The 25313-nt window shown below is 44.4% G+C and overlaps 1 pseudogene; it reads right to left on the reverse strand.

Moving 5' to 3' along the window:
* Positions 1 to 1837: 1837 nt before the first annotated feature.
* The window catches only part of LOC116656488, a 37340-nt pseudogene continuing 13864 nt past the window's right edge, over positions 1838 to 25313 (reverse strand).

The following is a 25313-nucleotide window of genomic DNA, read 5'->3' on the forward strand; positions in this document are numbered from 1 at the left end:
GCGGCGATATCCCTGGGTAGAGCCGTAATGGTTGCCTTTTCAGCCACAATAGCTATGGGCCAATCATCTTTGGAACCACGAAGGAATTGAGGGCCTTTGGACCAAAGCTGGGAGTTTAATAGCTCAATGGGAAGAGAACCTCTTAACATTAGATCAGCTGGATTAAAAGCAGTAGGAACATAACGCCGTTTCATTGCCTTGGCTCCATACTGAGCTTGGTTGGAAGGCCTGATTGAAGACGGACGTGGTGTATGACGAAGTGGGCCTCGCAATCGAGCTCCTCCTTAGTAGCCTGAACGATAGGCGCAGTGCAGGCATCCAGTTCCCAGAATTGTAAGAAGATAATCGAGGCGATCGTCAAAAGGGTTTGCAGAGTGAGCAGGAGTCATTTTACATGAGGCGGCCAAACGAGGTTTTCCTGGGGTGCCACCTCCTCCAGAAACTACCCATCCAAAACGTGTCTTCTGCACCAGAGGCAGACCGTCTGATAGCTGGATTTGCCCTATTGAGAGCAGATCAGAAAACAGGCTTGCTCCAATCAGCAGATCCACACGCTAAGCTCTGTGGAAGTTCGGATCAGCTAGAACTACATCGGTTGACGCTCTATGATGTGAGACGCCACAAATGTACACACAATATGTGGATAGGCGTGACTTCAGGCAAACGTTAACCGATGCTCCATCTGTAGTGAGTTCAGCGTTTCCAAGGCCAGTCACTGCTACAGAACATTTGGACCGATAAAGCTGAAGAAAATCATTTCAGAAATCATTTTCAATCAAATTTCAATGTTTTTATTCGAGGGTTCAATCTAATCAAACTCGCAGCCGCTCAAATCAGTGCCAAAAATACAAGTAAATCAAAGCTTAGCAATAGAAACTCAGAACAATGCATTTGTTTATCATTTCGCTGGCAAGAGGCGAAATGATAAACGAAATGATTACTAGTTTTAGGTTCTCGGGTATGAATATGTTAAACTGAGAATATGTTTTGGGAAATTTTCATGTTAATAGCGGCATCTATGCCGAGTCCGGCTGCTGACTAGGAGGCTCTATAAGAAATTGGCAATGAAAATAATCCAAGGCACTCACACCCCTTGCCAAAAAATATGAAGCCATATTTTTGGAGGGAATACCCTCAGGGTCAACCCGGCACAGAGGAGTCGAAAAAAGATTTTATTTCACCTCAATGCAGTAACTACATGAGACAATTTTATAATTCCTTATATATTTATATTCGTTATTTAAAAAAATGAGTATAAAAAGATATTAAAATATTAATTTGAATTTTTGTTAACTTTAAATAATATTACACAAGGACAAAAATCAATCACAAAAAAAAATTTCCAGAGTGCACCTATTTTCAACTATTTAACTGGAAACGGTAATGTTGAGCTATCAGCGTTTTGATAGCGGCCGAATTAATAGACAAGGTTCAATTTTATAATTCAATTTATTGTGGGTCAATTTAACCCCAAAACAAATTCCGCGGCCGAACCAAAACAATGCCGAATTACAAGTGCCTAAAACCCAAGAGCTTGCGCAGAAGCTCCGCCAAAGCTCCCAAAGTGCATGCGCTACAAATACCAATAAAGCGCATGCGAAACTGGGAGACAAAACAAAGAAGAATACATGCTGACAACAACAGCTGCAGCTAAACATTTTATGATTATTTTAAATGCACTTTCTGGTGGCTGCTTGGCCCAACAGGTAAATTTCCCCCAAATAAGGCAACGTTAACAAACATTTTGACATATTAATGACATATTTCCTATGCATCAATATATTTTTCAGCCGGAGTTCTTCAAAAATTTGTGACTCATATAAATTTGCGGACCATGTGCATTTTATTTGGGACTAGTTAATATTTAATTCAACTAAGAATTTCTCAGCTTTTTTTTATATTGGTGTGGTTTATTCTTGCGAGTTAAAATAACATACATTTACATTTAGAGAGCACGCTTTCTTTTCCCAAGGAGCATTTTTTAGCTGATGTTCTTGATGTTTGGAGAACTATCACGTATTGTATCTGAAAGTTCAATGGCTCCATCAGAAACGGTTTCAGTTAATTTGGCCGCCGCGGCCATTGCCTCTCGGCGCTGACGTTCCATTTCCAGCAGCTGCGCTCTTTGAGCCTCGCGCTTTAATGCTGCTGCCGTGTTCGCTGGTGCCAATTTTGATCCGGGTATAGTATTACTCGTTCCAGAAGTTTTCGCTTTTAAAGCTCCTGTTTTTGCGGTTTTTGCGGTTTTTATCGTTTTTATTAAGGTTTCCTCCCTTAGCAAATCAATATTACGCTTCCAATCATTAGCGTTTACGTGGTCAATATCAGAAAATATATTTTCCACATGAGTAACTTTTAAATAAACAATGTTCCAAAAGCCCTGTAGGTCGTTCGCTGTCGTGGAAAATTCGTCCTCGGGCGAGCGATTTAGGTTATTGTGACAAAGCCCCTCAAACTGCTTCATTTTCTGTGATACTAAAAGACTGGCCTTTCCCGACGCAGATCGGAGAAGCCCGAATGTGTCCTCTGATATATCGGGATTATTAACCAAAGCATCCGAGTATTTGTGTGCGAGGGGGCCAGCGCTAACAGGCGAGCTTGCTCATCCTTAAGTATTTTAAGAAAGTAATTCCCGTCCTTGCCGGAAGTAGGAAGGATAATTTTGGTTGTGCTATCTTATTCCCCTAAAATCATTTGCACTGGTTTTAAGGGATCGTGATCCACCACATCCACCTGTGTAGAAATGTCTGGAGATTCATCAGTTGCAGGCTGCAGAGCAGAGATGGAACGAAGACTTGTTCTTTTGGGCGTCACCGTTGGCAACTGAGATCTAATCTCGTAACTTAGATGCCTAAATACGGGCAATTCCACATCGACATTTTGTCCACAAGAACCAGACGATTCGGTCGATCGCGCTGTGCCAGACTGAAAGCAATTGTTCTGAAGTTTTCTTCTGAACTCTTCATAATCTATGCTGGGGAAAAGTTGCTTAAATTTTCGAGCAATATGTCCAGAAGAATGGCTGACACCACACTGGGACTACAATTGGTGTCATCAACCCTCAACATCGCTGCACTGGGAGGAACATTAGATCTCTTAACATTAGATCAGCTGGATTAAAAGCAGTAGGAACATAACGCCGTTTCATTGCCTTGGCTCCATACTGAGCTTGGTTGGAAGGCCTGATTGAAGACGGACGTGGTGTATGACGAAGTGGGCCTCGCAATCGAGCTCCTCCTTAGTAGCCTGAACGATAGGCGCAGTGCAGGCATCCAGTTCCCAGAATTGTAAGAAGATAATCGAGGCGATCGTCAAAAGGGTTTGCAGAGTGAGCAGGAGTCATTTTACATGAGGCGGCCAAACGAGGTTTTCCTGGGGTGCCACCTCCTCCAGAAACTACCCATCCAAAACGTGTCTTCTGCACCAGAGGCAGACCGTCTGATAGCTGGATTTGTCCTATTGAGAGCAGATCAGAAAACAGGCTTGCTCCAATCAGCAGATCCACACGCTGAGCTCTGTGGAAGTTCGGATCAGCTAGAACTACATCGGTTGACGCTCTATGATGTGAGACGCCACAAATGTACACACAATATGTGGATAGGCGTGACTTCAGGCAAACGTTAACCGATGCTCCATCTGTAGTGAGTTCAGCGTCTCCAAGGCCAGTCACTGCTACAGAACATTTGGACCGATGAAGCTGAAGTTGGCTGGCCAGCCGTAATGTGATAAGATGAATTTGTGAGCCGTAGTCAAGTAGCGCTCGACAAGGAAGAAAGGCTCCTGATCTGCCATGGAGCTCAGCTTCATTGGCCGGATCCAAACCGGAAGCGAGAACGGAAGTGGCGCTACATAATTGCTCGCAAGGATGCATGTCGGCGATTGCAAGTTGGGCAGCGGGAGTAAGAGCATCCGCGGGGTAAGTGCTCAGACTTGAGGCACACAAAGCAAAGGGCAAGTCGGCCTACGTCGGCCCGCCTGATTCGCTGACAAATGCAGAGCTAAGCCCAAATCCACCGCCTCCAGGGTACGGCACCATTGTTCCAGGAACCGAGCCATAGATTCCCAAGTTGGCAGGCTGTCATCAGTGATTCCTGCCAAAGAGTCTTCCCATTTGCCCTTGGTGGCAGGGTCCAGCTTTTAGAAGATGATCTGGATGAGGAGGCACCCTTGAATTTAGGCCGACGTCTCGGAATTCATGAGGGCCCGCATATGTCCATTGAATCGGTGGGATAACTCCCGAAGAGTAGCAACGGATCCCGGCTCAACCACCCTTAGCTGTAGGATCTCGTTGATGTGAGCCTGGAAGATTAACCGACGGTTGCTGAAACGGACGCGCAAAAGTTCAAGGACAACATCATAGTTAGCGTCGGTAATCTCAAGCGCCCTCACAGTCTCCAGGGCCGAGTCCCGCAGGCAGGTAATAAGCCACCTGGGCTTCTCCATCTTGGTCAAGTTCGGGTGACTGTCAATGGTTTTCCTAAATAGGGCGCAGAAATCCGGCTTTTTTTTGCTTGTTTAGTAAAGCTTTACAAAAGTTGTAGATAGCCATGACTTTTTAAAAATTTAAAAACTTCAATTTAATTGACTTCAATAAAATTCAATAAAATTATTTCGAGTTTTTCCTTAAATCCAAAATTAAAACTTGGTATGACCTACTGATTTCAATAAGAAAATAAAAATATTCCATAGAAAAATGTTTGGCGAAAAATCATAGAAGACCAAAGATTAATGTAGAAAATCTGAGATTTCAACTTTGGATAAGTATTCCAAAGATGTGGTAACTGCTAGATACCATTTTTTAATTTTAGTTGGTACAGATACATTTTAAAATTGATATGTACTAGAAACAGTGATGGTCATCGCAATTACACGGCCTACATAATTCAATATATGGTAAAATTTGATCAATTTCTTCTATTAAGTGTACCGCTGAAACTGTGGGTGATAGAACCTATGTTTGTTCTGGACTTTGGTTCAGGGTAGCTTAAAGGTTATGGAGCAGCAATTTATGCGTGGAGATTTTTTGCTGTTGGCCTGTGTAATTTGTTAAATTATTTTCCATTAAAAATTTTCACGGTGCGTCTTAAAATACAAAATAAATTATAAAATCATTTTGGTGATGTGGTGCTTCTAGCCAATGCCAATTTTCTGGTCAAGAACCGTTCCGGAGTTCTACTGCCCTGCCGGGCGCTGCTCGATTCTGGCTCGCAGGTGCATCTAGTCACCTCAAGGGAACTCTACAGATGGGTTTTCTGTGAAAGTCAGCTTTCAATCCCAATGCTCTGACTACTCGGCGTAAGTAACTGCGATGTTAGCCTCCAACATCCAATATTGCCTTGGATGTTAGCTCTTGGAAAATTCCCGCCAATGTAGAGCTAGCGGATCCTAATTTTCACCAGCCTCAGCGAGAAGATTTGCTAATTGGAGCTGGATTATTTAACGAGCTGCTTTATGTGGGGCAAATTCATCTGTCTCCTGGTTTGCACTCAATCCAAAAAAATCGGCTCGGTTGGATTATTTGTAAAGGCGCAGGCCCTAACAATGGCAAGGTTCTCATGGAAGCGAAGCGGTCAAGACTGATCTGCCCAAAAGGCCCTTTAGATGAGCGGCTCGATCAACTACTTCGACAGTTCTGGGAAATGGAAACCTTTACCGATCCGATTGTGATGGTATCAAGGGCTCAAAGAACTGGATTGCGAGAGTCACTTTATGTGTGGCGTTATTTGTAAGATTGTGGGAGGATGGCTTCGTCCGGCAGCTACTTGCAGTTCATTTTGTGGCGGGATTCCCCTCTGGAGGAGCTGCAAACATATAAATTGGACACTGTTACATATGGAACAAAGCCGGCATCCAATCTATATGTGCGAGCAATGCACCAATTGGCTAAGGTCGAGATTGAAGACTTTCCAGTGGGATCCGAAATCTTGCTTCGAGATTTTTACGTCGATGATCTTATTTCTGGTGGCATCTCCAAAGCGGAGGTTGCTGGCATTTCAGGGCAGTCAACTTCGAAGTGAACTTCGACTGAAGAGAAGAAAACGAAAGCAGCAGCTGATCAGTGGAAGGATCGAAAGTCAATCCTAACGTTTTCGTGATTTTGCTGCTGTCAATTTCGAAGCTGCTGCTTTCGTTTTCTGCTCTTCAGTTCACTTCGAAGCCGTCTCGACGTTCTGTCCTATCATCAATACTACTTACTAGGCAAAAATATTCTGGCAGAAGCTGGGCCGAGAGCATCTTTCTTGGGATGAAAGCTTACCTAAGGGTTTTTACACCGAGTGGCAGAAGATATGCCATAGCATTAGTTACATCCAACGAGCCGAATTTCCTCGGGTGGCGCTTACGTTTGGAGCACTTGTGGAGATTCATGGATTGTGGAGATCCGGATTCTATTGACTTTACCGGGGTGTCTCAATTTGGTTTCATTGTTGGGCTTGAGTTCCCGAGCTGGCTACCCCCCGCTTTACAGGATCACAAGGCGTACGCCAGACCGATCCGTCGCTATCGCTATGACACCAGGATACCTGTCGTGTCCGGGAATAACCCAACCCGACTCGATTTACCCTTGGGCTTCAGTTCCGCCGCAGATTCTTGATCCTTTTCCCACTTGCTCCTTGATTTCTACTCCTTCGATGATTCGCGTACAACCGCCGGACTTACACACAGGGGGTCCTTGAGCCACGGATCGCAGATCCTTGCGCACTCGTTTTAAATCCGGGACTTGAGACTGTCGTCGGACTTACCCACGGGGGGTCTACGGAGCTACGGATCGCAGACCCTTGCGCACTCGCATTAAATCCCGCACTTGAGACTGTAAGAAAGTGTTTCTTATCTCCCGATAAGAAACTCTTCGGGATGCTAGGATCGCAATCGGAAAAGTCATAAGAGGGCTAAAACCAAAAAAGGCTCCCTTTGGTGATCTAATGACGCCAAAGATGATGATCGAGGTCGTCTGCAAACTATTTAATGTTATCATTAATCTTGGCAATTTCCCAAAAAAGTGGAAAAAATCCATCATTATAATGATCTATCTTGTTTGTCTAAATACCACATCTGGAAGCTTGCAAAATTATCCAGGCACACCAATTGGGCTTCGGAAGAAACCACGGAACCATCACGCAAGTGAACAGATTAACATCCGAAATACGCTCACCCTTCGAACAGCAAAAAGTTGTAGTGATATTTTTCTTGGCGTATCTCAAGCTTAGCGAGTTTTGCTTAATGGACTCATGCACAAAATTAAAAGGTATTTGCCAACTTACACCCATAAGCTACTGGAATCATACCTCTACAGAGGGTATTCTCAGTGAGATGTAACGCAGCTAGTTCAGGCGACTACATCATCGAAGCTGGAGTTCCAAAAGGAAGCGCACTCGGCCCGTGTCTATATGTTTTGTATTCTGCGGATATTCCAACAAACGCACAACTAACAACGTCGACGTTCGCCGAAGACACCGCTATCCCTAGTCACTCCAGATGCCCAACGCAAGCAACAAACCAACTAATCATCTAATAGTAGTGGAAAGGTGGCTGTCCGATTGGCGCATTAAAATAAACGAACAAAAGTGTAAACATGTAACGTTTACTCTTAATAGACAAACATTCCCTCCCGATTGAAAAACTGTCTTCACACCAAAATCTCCTCGCTCAGGGATTGACTCGGGTTTCTAGCAAATCCAGCGACGCAACAACCTTCCAACCCAGCAATCGATTTTTAGGGCCGTCTAACTCTAACTATCAGTCAACATGACTTTTAGCTAAGTTAAAAATATAAGATTTGACACACCTCTTGCTAGTCTCCCAAAGAAAAGATTCAGGAAATAAAAGAAACGTTTGAAAAAAAAAATTATTACACTGCAAAGGCTCATTTCTTTTGTGCGGCACTTCTACGGTTATTCTGCGGTGTGGTTAGAACTGGAAAATAAAAATTTGATGCACTTCATCTTTTGCAGAGGCTTGGATTTGGTTTCAGATTCAAGTTCTACCTACCCTGAAAAGAGGTTGAGGCTTCCTTTCTATATTCAAAATGGTAATAACATTTTTTACATTAAAACCTTTCTCCTTCAGTGCGCTTGTAACTTCAGCTGGTGTTGCTTCCGGTTTAATGCCTTTAAGTACTACTTGCTGGCCTTTACTGCTTTTTAATTGGTACGTGTAGAAGTTTGTATTGTTGTCGTTTAAATACTTCGACAAAATTTTGTAGTTTATTTCCGTATTAGTCCGAACGTTTGTTTCGTCAATTTTTTAATCGAATTATGTGGAAATTGTCTAGTCCGATTATATTCCGTATTGAGTTTACAAGAGCATTAAAACTTTTCTCCTGTAGGTAAATTCGCGGTGGATTAAGCTTTTCATTTTTCATTTACTATTATGTAAATCTTTCTATCATATAAAAAAACCTCTTGACGAGGTAAAATACCGGTGACGAACCTTCATGCGAATCCCAAATTATCTGATATCAATTTTTGTGACGAAAGTATGCTTTATAGGTGTACAAAATTACAAATAAACAAGAAAGGAAAGCTAACTTCGGGCGGAGCCGAAGTTGATATACCCTTCCAGTTAGGGTAGGTTAGGGTGCCCGAAATAGAATCCGTAGAAAGTCCCATCCCATCACAGCTATAGGATATAGTCGACCGAGAGACTAGTTTGCGTAGAAACAGACACACACACGGACAGACATACGGACAGACGGACATGCTCATATTGACTCAGGAGGTGATCCTGTTCAAGAATATATGTACTTTATAGGGTCGGATATGTCTCCTTCACTGCGTTATTCTAATTTTGCACGTGCCTGATTTTCTGTTGGTTTTCTTGTATGTACCGAAGAAGATTATTTTTTACATCCAATTTTGTACACCTTGTATAATTAATGTAGATAATTAAGTGGAATTTTATGAAGTCTAGTATAAGTTAGTTTAGGGCGGAGTGGGAGCGCAAGTAAAGCTCTCACTTGCGCTCTCCCATGAATTCGCCCCGCTTCGCAGCACTAGATAAGCTAGGCTTAAGTTTTTGTTGATATGAATATAATCGAATTTATAACGTTGAAAAGAGTGCACGCATTTTTCGTTTTCGTTCGTTTTTTTTGCAATAATTTAATTTTACAGCCACCTTTTTGTCTTTCGGTTTTTTCGCGACGAAATAAACTAATCTCAGTGGAGCAGCTAAAGAAAATTAAGTCTGAAGTAACTCAGGTTCTTCAAAACGCTAGGTTTGAATTCAGTAAGTGGTTTTCAAATTCGCCTGAAGTTACTGCATCCGAGAGCACGGTTAAGCCAATAACACTTTCGGTCTCAGAGCTGACAAAAACACTAGGAAGCGTTTGGGTTCCTAAAGATGACGTGTTTAAATTCGAAATTGATATGTCAGTCATGGGTCAATGGGCGACTAAGCGGAATATTCTTTCGGTGACATCAAAACTTTTCGACCCCCTTGGCTTATTAAGCCCGATCCTTATTAATGGAAAGATCCTGTTGCAGGAACTTTGGCTTAATAAGCTAGACTGGGATGAATCGATTCCACTGAACTTGGAAACCGCGTGGAACAAAATTCAGCTTGCCTTGTCACAGTTAGAAGATATCTCAGTACCGAGATTTGTGATGAGTGAGCCATTGTCACCAATTGAAATTCATGCCTTCTCTGACGCATCGATGAGAGCCTATGGAGCCTGCGTCTATATCTGTTGCAAATCTGCAGAAGGTGGTAAAGTCTCATTGTTGACTGCCTGAGTTATGAGTTATGTGCCGCTCACCTTCTCGTGGACCTCTGTCGCAAAATAAAACCTCTTATCAAAGCACCGATATATTGGTCAGATTCGGAAGTTTGTCTTCATTGGATTCGTTCCCATCCATCGTCGTTGACTACGTTCGTATCATATAGAGTTGCTGAGATTCAAGAGTGGTCAGAGGATAGAACGTGGCAAGTGATAGAAGGATTTTCCTCTCACTTAAAACTGCTGCGAGTGTTCGTTTACATGGTCCGCTTTATAAAGAAGTGTAAAAAGTTAGTAGTTGCTTCTGATAATGTACCTGTCGAATATGAAGAAGCTTTTAATAAAATTATCCAGATAGTCCAAGAGCACAAGTATCAGGAGGAGATTAAAAATATTATAAAAAATCTTATTGTTAGCCGAAGCCTACAGAAGTTAAGTACATTTGTCTATGAAACCTCTCAGGCTGGGCTTATCTTTTCATTGTTGCGGGTCGGGGGGCGACTAGCTAATGCTCCTATTTCGTACGATGGCAAGTTTCCAGTAATGTTGATGGAGCGCTCTCAATTTGTTCAGAGCTACGTCCGATACTCTGGTGAGTCTCTTGCGACAGCGCGTTTGGATAGTAAACGCGCAGGAAGTCTGCAGTCAGATAGCGCGGTCATGCATACGCTGTTTTAAATGCAAGAGTCATCTGATGACTCAAATCATGGGAGATTTACCCTTAGATCGAGTTCGTGCTCTCCGCCCAGTCTCCATATGTGGCGTGGATTTCTGTGGCCCTATTGAAACGACGTTGAAAATTCGTGGTAGGCCACCATACAAGTCCTACATTGCCCTGTTTGTTTATTTTGCGTCTAAAGCAGTACATTTAGAAGTAGTTTCCGATTTGTCAACTGATTCCTTTCTATTAGCTTTTCAAAGGTTCGTTGGGCGCCGAGGATGTCCGCAGATCGTGCACTGCGACAACGCGACGAACTTCGTCGGAGCGAGTCGCCACTTCGCGGCACTGCGGCACCAGATCGAGAGCGAAGCGGACGAACTGCGGCAATACGCATCAAGAAAAGGATGCGTATTTGCGTTCATACCGCCGCGGTATCCGCACATGGGCGGACTATGGGAGGCAGGTGTGAAGTCTGCAAAGCACCTACTTCTACGAGCGGTGGGCAGCGCGAAGTTGACCGCAGAGGAGCTGCAGACCGTCCTCGTTGGAGTCGAGGCCATCCTGAACTCGAGGCCCTGGGCCCCCTCAGTCAGGGCCCAAGCGACGGCGAGGCATTGACTCCCGGGCACCTTTTGACAGGCGGGCCGCTCATCGCCCCACTAGCACCGCGGACCCCGGACCAGCAGGGTCTAACGTGCTTGCGGCGATGGCGGCTTCTCTCGTCAATCAAGCAAACGTTTTGGCAGCGTTGGTCCCGGGAGTACGTCTTGGTCCTACAGGCGCGGTCAAAGTGGCAGCGGGAGCAGGAGGACGCCAGGAAGGGCGATCTGGTCCTGGTCGCCGATGACAACCAGCCGCCCCAGCAGTGGATCCCCGCCAGGGTCGTCGAGACTCACGCCGGCGCGGACGGAAGGGTCAGGATCACCGACGTCAGGACGAGTAGAGGAGCAGTATTTAGGAGAGCAGTCCACAAGCTGGCGAGGTTGCCAGTAGTTGAAGCCTAAGGAAGGCCTTCAACGGGGCCGATGTTTAATTAATGTAGATAATTAAGTGGAATTTTATGAAGTCTAGTATAAGTTAGTTTAGGGCGGAGCGGGAGCGCAAGTAAAGCTCTCACTTGCGCTCTCCCATGAATTCGCCCCGCTTCGCAGCACTAGATAAGCTAGGCCTAAGTTTTTGTTGATATGAATATAATCGAATTTATAACGTTGAAAAGAGTGCACGCATTTTTCGTTTTCGTTCGTTTTTTTTGCAATAATTTAATTTTACAGCCACCTTTTTGTCTTTCGGTTTTTTCGCGACGAGATAAACTAATCTCAGTGGAGCAGCTAAAGACAATTAAGTCTGAAGTAACTCAGGTTCTTCAAAACGCTAGGTTTGAATTCAGTAAGTGGTTTTCAAATTCGCCTGAAGTTACTGCATCCGAGAGCACGGTTAAGCCAATAACACTTTCGGACTCAGAGCTGACAAAAACACTAGGAATCGTTTGGGTTCCTAAAGATGACGTGTTTAAATTCGAAATTGATATGTCAGTCATGGGTCAATGGGCGACTAAGCGGAATATTCTTTCGGTGACATCAAAACTTTTCGACCCCCTTGGCTTATTAAGCCCGATCCTTATTAATGGAAAGATCCTGTTGCAGGAACTTTGGCTTAATAAGCTAGACTGGGATGAATCGATTCCACTGAACTTGGAAACCGCGTGGAACAAAATTCAGCTTGCCTTGTCACAGTTAGAAGATATCTCAGTACCGAGATTTGTGATGAGTGAGCCATTGTCACCAATTGAAATTCATGCCTTCTCTGACGCATCGATGAGAGCCTATGGAGCCTGCGTCTATATCCGTTGCAAATCTGCAGAAGGTAGTAAAGTTTCATTATTGACTGCAAAGTCGAAAGTAGCGCCGCTCAAGACAAAGACGCTCCCCCGTCTTGAGTTATGTGCCGCTCACCTTTTCGCGGACCTCTGTCGCAAAATAAAACCTCTTATTAAAGCACCGATTGAACAAAGTGTATATTGGTCAGATTCGGAAGTTTGTCTTCATTGGATTCGTTCCCATCCATCGTCGTTGACTACGTTCGTATCAAATAGCGTTGCTGAGATTTAAGAGTGGTCAGAGGATAGCACGTGGCGGCAGGCACCAACTAAACAGAACCCGACAGATATTGTGTCAAGAAGTGGAGACGTAAAGGAAACGATAGAATCAATCTGGTTCACAGGTCCATCGTTTTTAACGGAGCCGGAAGATAAGTGCCCAACGAGCCCCCGGTTTGATCCGTCACCAGAGATCTTGCAGATGGAAGCAAAGAAGAATGCAGTCGGACTGACTGCAATGGACTCTACCTCATATTTGTTTGAAGTGATAGAAGGATTTTCCTCTCACTTAAAACTGCTGCGAGTGTTCGTTTACATGGTCCGCTTTATAAAGAAGTGTAAAAAATTAGTAGTTGCTTCTGATAATGTACCTTCGCCTGTCAAATATGAAGAAGCTTTTAAAAAAATTGTCCAGATAGTCCAAGAGCACAAGTATCAGGAGGAGATTAAAAATATTATAAAAAATCTTATTGTTAGCCGAAGCCTACAGAAGTTAAGTACATTTGTCTATGAAACCTCTCAGGCTGGGCTTATCTTTTCATTGTTGCGGGTCGGGGGGCGACTAGCTAATGCTCCTATTTCGTACGATGGCAAGTTTCCAGTAATGTTGATGGAGCGCTCTCAATTTGTTCAGAGCTACGTCCGATACTCTGGTGAGTCTCTTGCGACAGCGCGTTTGGATAGTAAACGCGCAGGAAGTCTGCAGTCAGATAGTGCGGTCATGCATACGCTGTTTTAAATGCAAGCGTCATCTGATGACTCAAATCATGGGAGATTTACCCTTAGATCGAGTTCGTGCTCTCCGCCCAGTCTCCATATGTGGCGTGGATTTCTGTGCCCTATTGAAACGACGTTGGAAATTCGTGGTAGGCCACCATACAAGTCCTACATTGCCCTGTTTGTTTATTTTGCGTCTAAAGCAGTACATTTAGAAGTAGTTTCCGATTTGTCAACTGATTCCTTTCTATTAGCTTTTCAAAGGTTCGTTGGGCGCCGAGGATGTCCGCAGATCGTGCACTGCGACAACGCGACGAACTTCGTCGGAGCGAGTCGCCACTTCGCGGCACTGCGGCACCAGATCGAGAGCGAAGCGGACGAACTGCGGCAATACGCATCAAGAAAAGGATGCGTATTTGCGTTCATACCGCCGCGGTATCCGCACATGGGCGGACTATGGGAGGCAGGTGTGAAGTCTGCAAAGCACCTACTTCTACGAGCGGTGGGCAGCGCGAAGTTGACCGCAGAGGAGCTGCAGACCGTCCTCGTTGGAGTCGAGGCCATCCTGAACTCGAGGCCCCTGGGCCCCCTCAGTCAGGGCTCAAGCGACGGCGAGGCATTGACTCCCGGGCACCTGTTGACAGGCGGGCCGCTCATCGCCCCACTAGCACCGCGGACTCCGGACCAGCAGGGTCTAACGTGCTTGCGGCGATGGCGGCTTCTCTCGTCAATCAAGCAAACGTTTTGGCAGCGTTGGTCCCGGGAGTACGTCTTGGTCCTACAGGCGCGGTCAAAGTGGCAGCGGGAGCAGGAGGACGCCAGGAAGGGCGATCTGGTCCTGGTCGCCGAGGATAACCAGCCGCCCTAGCAGTGGATCCCCGCCAGGGTCGTCGAGACTCACACCGGCGCGGACGGAAGGGTCAGGATCGCCGACGTCTGGACAAGTAGAGGAGCAGTATTTAGGAGAGCAGTCCACAAGCTGGCGAGGTTGCCAGTAGTTGAAGCCTAAGGAAGGCCTTCAACGGGGCCGATGTATAATTAATGTAGATAACTAAGTGGAATTTTATGAAGTCTAGTATAAGTTAGTTTAGGGCGGGGCGGGAGCGCAAGTAAAGCTCTCACTTGCGCTCTGCCATGAATTCGCCCCGCTTCGCAGCACTAGATAAGCTAGGCCTAAGTTTTTGTTGATATGAATATAATCGAATTTATAACGTTGAAAAGAGTGCACGCATTTGTCGTTTTCGTTCGTTTTTTTGCAATAATTTAATTTTACAGCCACCTTTTTGTCTTTCGGTTTTTTCGCGACGAGATAAACTAATCTCAGTAAACACACCTATACATCATATTTTCGTCACCAAAATTAATATAAGATATTTTGGGATTCGGTTTTTACTTTATTATACCCTTGCAGAGGTTAGGTTAGCAGATGGTATTACAATTTTGGTCATGATTTAAATAATCACGTTTTAACTGATATCATATAAAAAACCTCTTGACAAGGTAAAATACCTGTGACGAACCTGCATGCTAAGCGCAAAATATCTGATATCAATTTTTGTGACGAAAAAATGCAAACTAAAACAAGAAAGGAAAGCTAACTTCGCGCGGAGCCGAAATTTATATACCCTTGCAGTTGAGTCGCAATCCGCTAGGTGGAACCACGAATCTTATATTATTAGATTTATAGCGGATCGTATATAGTTGACCAATGCTTATGAAATTTGGCAAATCGAATTATTTTGCCAAAAGAGGAATCCATTGAAACTCCCATCCTTCTAGCTTAAAAAACAACGAAGTTATAGAATCTGTACCAAATCCCATCTTTCTAACTTAAAAAACACCAAAGTTATGCCAATTTCGATCGCTTTATGACAGCCTTAGGATATAGTCGTCCTTATGAAATGTCGGAGTCAGATCCCAACCTTCTAACTTAAAAAACACCAAAGTTATGGCATTTCCGATCAATCAGTTATACGGCAGCTATAGGATATAGTCGACCGATCCCGGCCGTTCCGACTTATATACTGCCTGCAAAGGAAAGAAGGATGTGTGTAAAGTTTCAACTCGATAGCTTTGAAACTATCTTGCGTAGAAACGGACATGCTCGGACAAGAATATATATACTTTATAGGGTCGGAGATGTCTCCTCCACTGCGTTGCACACTTTTGACCAAAATTATAATACCCTCTGCAAGGGTATAATGATAAGAGAAATATCTAATATAAGGGAAAATATCTTTCTGTTATTCTTACTCCTTGATTAGTCATGAGTATTCAATAAAAAGACTCAAGATCACAAATTTTCACACAAAAAAATACAAGCACCAAAAATATAGAAAGCACCTACATAAAGAAATATGAAAGTCGGGTCAAGCAGCCGCCGGAAAGAAGTTTGCCCGACAATAATTTATTGAATTCGTGACTTCGTCACTTCTCACTTTCTTTTGTATTTAGGTTTGCGTCGCTCTCGTGCATTTGATCGGCCAACTGCATCTGCCGTCATGCGCTAGCGTTTGCCTCGCTCTCTCTCGGTCGCACCGCAGCATCAAGATTTGAGCCTCGCTCCCGCGTCTTTATTCTATTCGGTCTTCAACCCTTCGCAGTCACAAGTAAACAAATGTTGTAGAATAATTAGATTAGATTAGTAGCATAATTAAAAGTCGAGAAAAAATTTAAGTCTAGTCTAAGTTAGCATAGGGCGGAGCGGGAGCGAAATAAAAGCTCAGTTGCGCTCTCTGGCGAATTCGGCCCGCTTCGTCGCGATAGATTAGCTAGGCTTAAGTTCTTTTGGTTAAAATATAGCGAATTATAACATAAAGTATAAAGTGTATAATAAAAAGATGATCGCGACGGTAGTGTTGTGAACATTTAAAAAACAATTTAAAGTTCGCGTCGCGAAACAACAATTTGGACAACAACTGGCGTCATCGTCATCCCCATGTCCTGCACCTCCATCGACTGTCCTAGGGAAGTAGCCGCAGGATTAAAGGATTCAAAATCAGAACTGCAGGTATTTATGCAAAAAATGGAAAGTCGAGAAAAGACAAAATAATATTCGTCTTGTGCTGGAATATTGCACCCTCCTTTCAATTATTGGCGCAAACATACTTTAAAAATAGTAGAGCTAAAGTGAATAATAAAGTTATATATAAATTTTATAACAATATTGCCTGTCGGGTCAAGCAGCCGCCGGAAAGAAGTTTGGCCGGCAATAATTTACTGAGTTCGTGACGTCACTCTTTTTGTACTTATGTTCGCATCGACCGGCCACCTGCATCTGCCGTCATGCACTAGCGTTTGTCTCGCTCTCTCCCGGGCTCTCTCGATCGCTCCGCAGCATCAAGCGTTGAGCCGCGCTCCCGTTTTGTATTCTAATTCTGTATTCACCCCCTCCCAGTCGCAACTATCCATAAACAACTTTGTATAAAGACAAAACATTCTAAATAAATTGTATGAAATTGAACTGTGCTTTACTTACTAACTGTGTTTACAGTACTTAATGTGTTTTTACTAAAACCAATATTTCGAACATTAAATATAGCTCCCGAAACGCTCGGTAACTGAACGTTTGGTGAACCCCGACGTGATTGTGCATAGGAAAATAAATTGTTAAATTATTTTCCGATGAAAATTTGAGCTGCGCGGCCTAAAACATATAAACATAAACAAATTAAAAAACATTATTCGGTTTGTGATTTGTGCGCGAAATATTAGCATCTGTTGACATACATACATACGCTGTTTGCAGAGTGCTACAATCGCTCATACATATATTACCCCGTTATATAGAAGTGACACAGTGGGTCGTGAGCTGACAATAAATAAACAAAATAAAATAAATTTTTTGGTGCGAAAATTAATCCGTTTTTCGATTGTGCCTCTCCGGGAAGGAAAGTATTCCTGAGCCAAATTGCAGTTGTCCTTTTTGAGCATCTTCAAGGATTGTTGTTCTCCTTGAAATCAGCGGAGACATTTCCGGAGGCGATGTTAAATGTGCGGCTCAGCGAATTAGAGGGAATCGTTGGGGATTTCAAGAGCACACATAAGGAGCTGTCAACGATGCGGCTAGGGAGGCACGTTTCATCCTGAATCAGGAGATTATGAGGCGCTCCAGTTAGTTGCCGGCGAGTTCGACGCTGATCAACGCATCTTCTGCCACCAATTTCGATCCATCGTTTGGCAGAACCTTTAAGGCTTTGCCGCCACTGCCACTGCCCACTTTTAGTGGAGGTTATGCAGAGTGGCTTGAATTTCGGTCACTGTTCTCGACCATGGTGGACACAAACCCATTCATCAGTCGGTTCGAGAAGCTTCAACGGTTGCGGTCCTGCCTTCGTGAATCTGCCTTGGAGACTGTTCGATCTTTGGAGCTCACGGACAAAAATTATGACGTGGAAATGCAAGCTGACTCGGATTCCTTGGATTCCATTCCAACGTGAGAGTCCATCGCCAGTTTTCTAGAGCAGAGATGCCGGACTTTGGAGAGCATGGATTTGCCAACAACATCGTATGCACCAAACCTTTCGGTAGGCCACCGTAGACCCTTTTATCCAGGTAACTCTGCATTTGTGATTACCAACTCGTCCGCATGCATGATTTGTGATGGCCATTCTCACATAATAAACTCTTGCCCAAGGTTTTTAAGCTTGTCGCCTGAGGATCGTTTAGGGGAAGTTAGGCGATTGGATTTATGCCAAATCAGGGCCCGCTCCCGTCAATTCTCTTGTAGCCAAGGATCGGTTTGGTGATGTGGTGCTGCTAGCCACTGCCAATATTTTGGTCAGGAACAGCTCCGGAGTTCTACTGCCCTGCCGAGCGCTGCTCGATTCTGGTTCGCAGGTCCATCTAGTCACCTCAAGGCTGGCGAACCAGCTGCAGCTGCGGAAGATAAGCTCTCCGGTTTCTGTATCCGGCATAGGTGACGCAGGGTTTTCCACTGATGGGTTTTCTGTGCAAGTCAGCTTGCAATCCCAATGCTCTGACTACTCAGCGCAAGTAACTGCGATCTTAGCCTCCAACATCACTGACCTTCAGCACAATTTTGCATTAGACGTCAGCTCTTGGAAAATTCCTGTCAATGTAAAGCTAGCAGATCCTAATTTTCACCAGCCGCAGCGAGTTGACTTTCTAATTGGAGCTGGATTATTTTACGAGCTGCTTTGTGTCGGTCAAATTTATTTGTCTCCTGGGTTGCCCTCAATCCAAAAAACTCGGCCCGGTTGAGTTGTTTGTGGAGGCGGAGGTCCTGACAATGGCAAAGTTCTCATGGCTGCTGAGTGGTCGGGACTGATCTGCCCAAAGGGCCTTTAGATGAGCGGTTCGATCAACTTCTTCGACAGTTCTGGGAAGTGGAAACCTGCAACGATCGAATTGTTAAAAACTTTGTGCGGTTAGAAGGTGCTGCCTATACAGTCAGGTTACCAATTAAACACAACACCAGACCGAACTGCGCACTCAGTATTCGGCCTTCATAAAGAAGTATCTTAACCTAGGTCATATGTCCCTGGTTCCGCCGGAGTTGCATCGAGATTGCAAATATTTTCTGCCACATCACTGTGTGCTAAAGAAGGACGAGACTTAGAGTGGTGTTCGACTGTTACCACCTCCGGTTATTCTTTGAATGACATATTAATGGCTGGCCGGTCATCCAACCTAAGCTTTTTCACATCCTGCTGAGGTTTCGTTCGCATCCGGTAGCGCTGACTGGCGACATTTGTAAGATGTACCGTTGTGTGAGGATGGCGTCGTCTGACAGCTTCTTGCAGTGCATTCTGTGGCGAGATTCCCCTGTGGAGGAGCTACAAACATATAAATTGGACACTGTTACATATGGAACAAAGCCTGCGTCCTATCTATCCGTACGAGCGATGCACCAATTGGCTAAGGACGAGGTGGAAGACTTTCCAATGGGATCCGAAATCTTGCTTCGAGATTTTTACGTTGATCTCATTTCTGGTGGCAGCTCCAAGGAGAAGGTTGTTGGCATTTTAGGGCAGATATCAGCGCTTTTGTCCAAGGGCGAATTTCAGCTGCGGAAATGGTGCTCCAATATCCCTAGCGTGTTGGAAGGCGTGCCTAAAGAGGATCGGGAGTCTTATCTAACTTTTGATGACGGCAGCAACTTCACGAAAACGTTAGGATTGGCTTGGGATCCTTCCACAGATCAGCTGCTGCTTTCGTTTTCTTCTCTTCAGTTCACTTCGAAGCCGTCTCGACGTTCTGTCCTGTCATCAATAGCGCGGTTATACGATCCGCTGGGCCTTGTTGGTTCAGTGGTTACTAAAGCAAAAATATTCTTGCAGAAGCTATGCCGAGAGCATCATCTTTCTTGGGATGAAAGCTTACTGTTGGGCCAAGCAGCCACCAAAGATTGCTTATAAAATGATAATAATATGCTAAGCTGCAGCTGTTGTTATCAGCATGTTTCGTCTCTGTTTTGTCCCCAGTTTCGCATGCGCTTTATTGTTTTTTGTAGCGTATGCGCTTTGGGGAGCTTTGGTTGAGCTTCTGCGCAAGCTCTTGGTTTGGCGTTTATTGTGATTTGGAGTTGATTGGAGCCGCATAGATTAGGGTTAAATTGAACCAAAAATAAATATATTGAACCCTGATTTGAAACGCGTGTATTTATTCGGCTGCTATTAAAAACTACTAATAGCATAATATTGGTGACCCCGACGTGATCTCATCCCGGTTTAATATTGTGATCAGCATTAAAAGTGCAAAGAAAACGCCCTTGTTGTTGTTGCTACAAGTTGCATTTTAATTGAATTGAATGGAGTCTGGAGCTGAGATTATTGGAGCTGCTGCCGCAAACCGGGAAAGGATGCTGCGGAGAAGAGCAGAGGTGGCCTGCCAGGAAATGGTGGCGCTGCATCATAAGGTGAAGGCTGCAGCGCGAACTGACGATTCTTCCATTATGGCGCTGGAGTCGGTGGAGAGACGTTTGCGTGAGCGGTTCACAGCGCTTCAAGAAGAGTTGGAGGAGCTTAATTTTAGCGAGATCGGGAGTGATCTGTATTGGAAATTCTCGCAGCTGGCGACTGATGTGGAAGTGGAAATTCAGGTGGAGGTTGCCAAGCGCTCCATTAGAATCGCTGTCCACTCCACACTTCTCGACGGTGCCAGCGTATCGCCAATGCCATATAAGCCAGCCCCCTCCTTGCCACCGTTGCCGATGCCAACATTTAGCGGCGACTATGCCGAGTGGCCGGCTTTCTGCGCCCTTTTTAAGACCACGATTGACAGCCATCCCCACCTAACGAGAACGGAAAAGCTCCGGTGGCTCATTTCATGCCTGCGCGAGTCAGCCTTGGATGTGGCCCTTGACCTATTGCGCAATCGTTTTAGTAATCGGCGTTTAATATTTCAGTCTCACATTAATGAGATCCTGCAGCTTCGTGTGGTCGAGCCAGGGTCTGTTGCTACGTTGCGGGAGCTATCGGATCGGTTCAATGGGCATATGCGGGCTCTTATGAGTTCCGGATCAGCTGCCGAGATCCAAGGATGTTTGCTTATCCAGATTATCCTGCAGAAGTTGGATCCAGCCACAAGGGCCAAGTGGGAAGACACTCTCGCCGGAAGCAACGACAGCCTTCCGTCTTGGGAGTCCATGGCACGATTCTTGGAGCAAAGGTGCCGGACTCTTGAATGCGTCGACTTTTCTTTGGCGGCGTATCCACCAGCTAACCAAGTTGGCCGTGGTAGATATTCGAATAACCGATCGTCGTGCATGGTTATTAACGCCCGTCCTGCTCTATGCGCCCGGTGTGGTATTTCGGTGCACGAGCTTCCTTCTTGTTCAAAGTTTAGTGCTTTGACAATTGAGGAACGGTACGACGAAGTGCGGCGTCTGGCTCGCTGTTTTGTTTGTCTGGAGGATGGCCATCTCGCTCGCGGATGCTCAGCTTCCCGCTGCTCGACGTGCAATCACCGTCATCATTTTCTGTTGCACCCTCGGGGGCAGGTTTCACCCGCACGAGTCTCACGTCCCATCGGTGCAGTTGCTGGTGCGAACCCATCCCGCTCAATTAACACTGTTGTGACCCAGGATCACAATGCTGAGCTAGTGCTCCTGCCAACAGCAAATGTACTCGTTCGTGGTCGATCTGGAGACTTCCTGCCTTGCCGAGCGTTATTGGATTCCGGTTCACAAGTGCATCTCATCTCGTCGCGGCTGGCGAATGAACTTCAGCTTGGCCGCTCCAAATGCTCCACAACGGTGGCCGGTTTCGGCGGCGCTGTATTTGAAACAGATGGAGCATCCGTTAATGTGTGCTTGAAGTCCCGCCTTAGCACATATTCAGTGGAAACTGAGGCTGTTGTGGCTTCACATATAACGGACTATCACCCTAGCCAGGACATAGATGCTTCGGGCTGGAAGATTCCTGGCAATATGGACCTAGCTACTTCCAGCTTCCTAGCTCTTACCAACTTCCACAAAACGCAGCGAGTGGACCTGCTGATTGGAGCCGGCTTATTCTTTGACCTGTTGTCGGCTGGCCAAATCCAGTTAGGTCACGGACTCCCAATTGCTCAGAACACTCGATTTGGCTGGGTGTTTTCTGGCCACGGTGGACTATCACGGGATGTGTCGGCGCTCTGTGGTAGGGAGGACAACCCATGGAATAACCTCTGCAATAATGTGACTGCTGCCCCTTCCAAAATTCTTATTGAAGGCCCACCCTTCAATGGGGGGAGGATGTTGGGCCAAGCAGCCACCAAAGATTGCTTATAAAATGATAATAATATGCTAAGCTGCAGCTGTTATCAGCTTGTTTCGTCTCTGTTTTGTCCCCAGTTTCGCATGCGCTTTATTGTTTTTTGTAGCGTATGCGCTTTGGGGAGCTTTGGTTGAGCTTCTGCGCAAGCTCTTGGTTTGGCGTTTGTTGTGATTTGGAGTTGATTGGAGCCGCATAGATTAGGGTTAAATTGAACCAAAAATAAATATATTGAACCCTGATTTGAAACGCGTGTATTTATTCGGCTGCTATTAAAAACTACTAATAGCATACTTACCTTAGGGTTTTACACCGAGTGGCAAGAGATCTGCCGGAGCTTCAGTCACACCCAACGTGCAGAATTTCCTCGGCTGGCACTTACGTCTGGAGCACTTGTGGAGATTCCTGAATTTTGTGACGACAGCATTAAAGCCTACGGAGCATGTGTCTACATAGTTTCCAGGTCGCCAGGAGCTGAGAGCCGCCTTCTATGTGCGAAATCTCGAGTATCGCCTCTTAAGACGTTAACTGTGCCGAAGTTGGAGCTGGCTGGAGCTGAGTTGTTGGCGAGAATGATGGCACAGGTTCATAGTCTAGGCGCTTACAGAGGAAAGTATTTTTGTTGGTGCAACTCTTCAACCGAGTTATCGTGGATTCGAGAGGAGCCTGCCAGGTTTAATGTTTTTGTCGCTAACCGCGTGTGAAACATCCAAAATCTGACGAGTTCCATGGAGTATGCGATATGTACGAGACAATATATCTGCTGAAATTGTGTGATATGAAAATTCCAGCAGATATCTTGTCTCGTAGAGCCCTTCCTACTGAGTTGATCGGATCCAGACTATGGTGTCAGGGTCCGGCCTATCTGTTAAAGACACAGGAGCACTGGCCTGTGGCGGTAGTAGTCGAGAAGCCAGAATTAGAACTTCGCCTCTCAGTTTTATTGGTGAAGTCGCCATATACAGACATCGTGGCGACATGCAAGTACGTTAACTCCTTTCCAGCTCTTCCAGCGAGTGTTTTCTTACGTCTATAAGTTTGGCAGACGGGTTCGGCATAAAGGAATTACCGTTCAGGATCTCAAGGCGGGGACTCGCATGCTTTTGTGGGCAGTTCAGCGCGCTCATTTGGGTGAGGAAATAAGGACGTTGCAGAAAAAGAGAATGGTTGCCTCCTCCAGTTCGCTGGCTTCGTTATCCCCCTTTTTGGATCAGTTTTGATAGCTTCGAGTCGACAAGCATCTCAAGAATTCATCCTTGGATTACGATGGTCGTCACCCAGTAATTTTGCCCAGGAGCCATCCGGTAACGCGAAGCATAATCTTTAGCTTTCATGAGCGCAACCTGCACGCTGGACCTCGATCGTTATTGGCGATGATACGTTCTCAGTATTGGCCGATTGGGGGGAGAAAAGCTGTGCTCAAGGCGACAAATAAATGTGTGAGATGCTTTCGGATGAAACCTCGTTTGTTGGAGCATGTAATGGGTGATCTTCCGAAGGAGAGAGTGGAAGGTTATTTCTCTGTTTGGAGTACCAAACAGCAACAAACATTAAATTGCATTTGATTCCGACAATTTCAAGTAGAGTAAGTGGTCAAGTTGAACGCATTATGAGCACCTTGAAGAACTTATTAACTGCCGTTGAAACTTGCATCGATCTTGGCAAGATGCCTCAATTAGCTTTGAACTGTACGGTTAGTCGAGTGACAAAGGCATGCCTTTTAGAATTGTTAATATGTAAAGTTGCCCTCCCATTGGGATTGAACCCTGCGATATGGTAGAATAAGTCGACTTGCAAGGTTGGAGGTTGGAGATGCAAGGTTGGAGATTTCGTATTGTTAAAAAAATGAAGAGAGGCATCAAACAAAGTTAAATCCAAAGTTTAGGGCGCCTTTTCAAATAACTAGGGATAGAGGGGGATAGATATATGCTCAGGTCTTTGACAAATAATAGAAAATATAAAAATGCTCATGATGACATCAGAAAAATGCCAGATGGGCAAATGCCAGTTGAATTTGAAAGTTGTAATAGTTATTTAAGTAATGATAAAATTGTAACAGAAACTGTTGAAAGAGACAGTAATGAAAAAGACACTGTTGAACGAGACAGTAATGCAAGTATGTAAAGAGAAACTCTTAAATGAGAAAGTTCTGAAAAGGAAACTGTTGAAAGAGACAGTAATGAAAAGGACACTGTTGAAAAAGACAGTATTGAAATCATGTCGGGTCAAGCAGCCGCCGCACAGTGGTCGCTGCCATAGACCAAAAATAAAAAAATTGATTTTGAGTTATTCTAGCGGATACCGGTTTTACTATTAGCTAATTGTAATTAGCTAATTATTCCAAAATTTACGATGCAAAATAGTCTGCTTGGATTTTCTAACGAGACTTTCTAGAAATAGAATGGCAAAGGCGACAACTTAAATTTATGCACTTTCAATTTGTCCGCAGTGGAGTACACACGCAAAATTAAAAATTCTTAAATATATCATAAAACGTTGTTAAACCAAAAACGATTGGAATGGATATTGTAAATAAAGGTATAAAGTTTATTTGTACTGATAAATATATAAATAATTTATGCTGTGCTTCGGATAAATCTTTGTTAAAAAAGTGCGTCTTTTTAGTTTGTATACGTTGGGCGTTACAAGGTTTATGTAAGGTTCTAAGTATTTTCCCCCGGTTGCCCCCAAATGAAATATATATGCCGAGATTTACTAATATTTAAAGATTATAAAAATGTTAACTTCAACTGCGGAAGCCTGCGGATGCGCATTTGCCATTACAAAATGAAACGTAACCTCATTTTTCAGTAGCTCTATCTTGGAGGGATCACCGTTACTAGAAACAACCATTTCTTTACTAAGTGAAACAATTTAACAATTACATATGTACGAGTTTATGATTTTGTAATATTGTTCGTTTTCTACTTAAATATATTATTATTGTTTTGTTTTGAGGAGGTTGGCTAGGGTGTGGAGTTGAGCAATCACTCCAATATTTTTGTTATAGTTCTAAGTTTGTAAATAACTTACAGTATAATATATAATATAATATAAGCCTGATCTGACAATTAGAAGTGCTTTTATGACTGCTCTCTCATGAAAGCGTTACCACTGATGCAATCGTTCCTATGGAAGCTATAGGATATAGTGGTACGATCTGGTAAATTTTTTTATAATATATTTATAATATTTTTCTAGATTTTTGGTGAAAGTTTCATAGCGATAGCACACCTAGAAGTATTTATGGCCGCGGCTCCATACAATCCCGACTACTGTGCGCCGGAAAGAAGTTTGGCCGGCAATAATTTATTCAGTTCGTGACGTCACTTTCTTTTATATTTACGTCGATGATCTTATTTCTGGTGGCATCTCCAAAGCGGAGGTTGCTGGCATTTCAGGGCAGTCAAC

This window comes from Drosophila ananassae, assembly GCF_017639315.1.
Source record: "Drosophila ananassae strain 14024-0371.13 chromosome Y unlocalized genomic scaffold, ASM1763931v2 tig00000120, whole genome shotgun sequence".
In the NCBI taxonomy this organism is placed as follows: domain Eukaryota; kingdom Metazoa; phylum Arthropoda; class Insecta; order Diptera; family Drosophilidae; genus Drosophila; species Drosophila ananassae.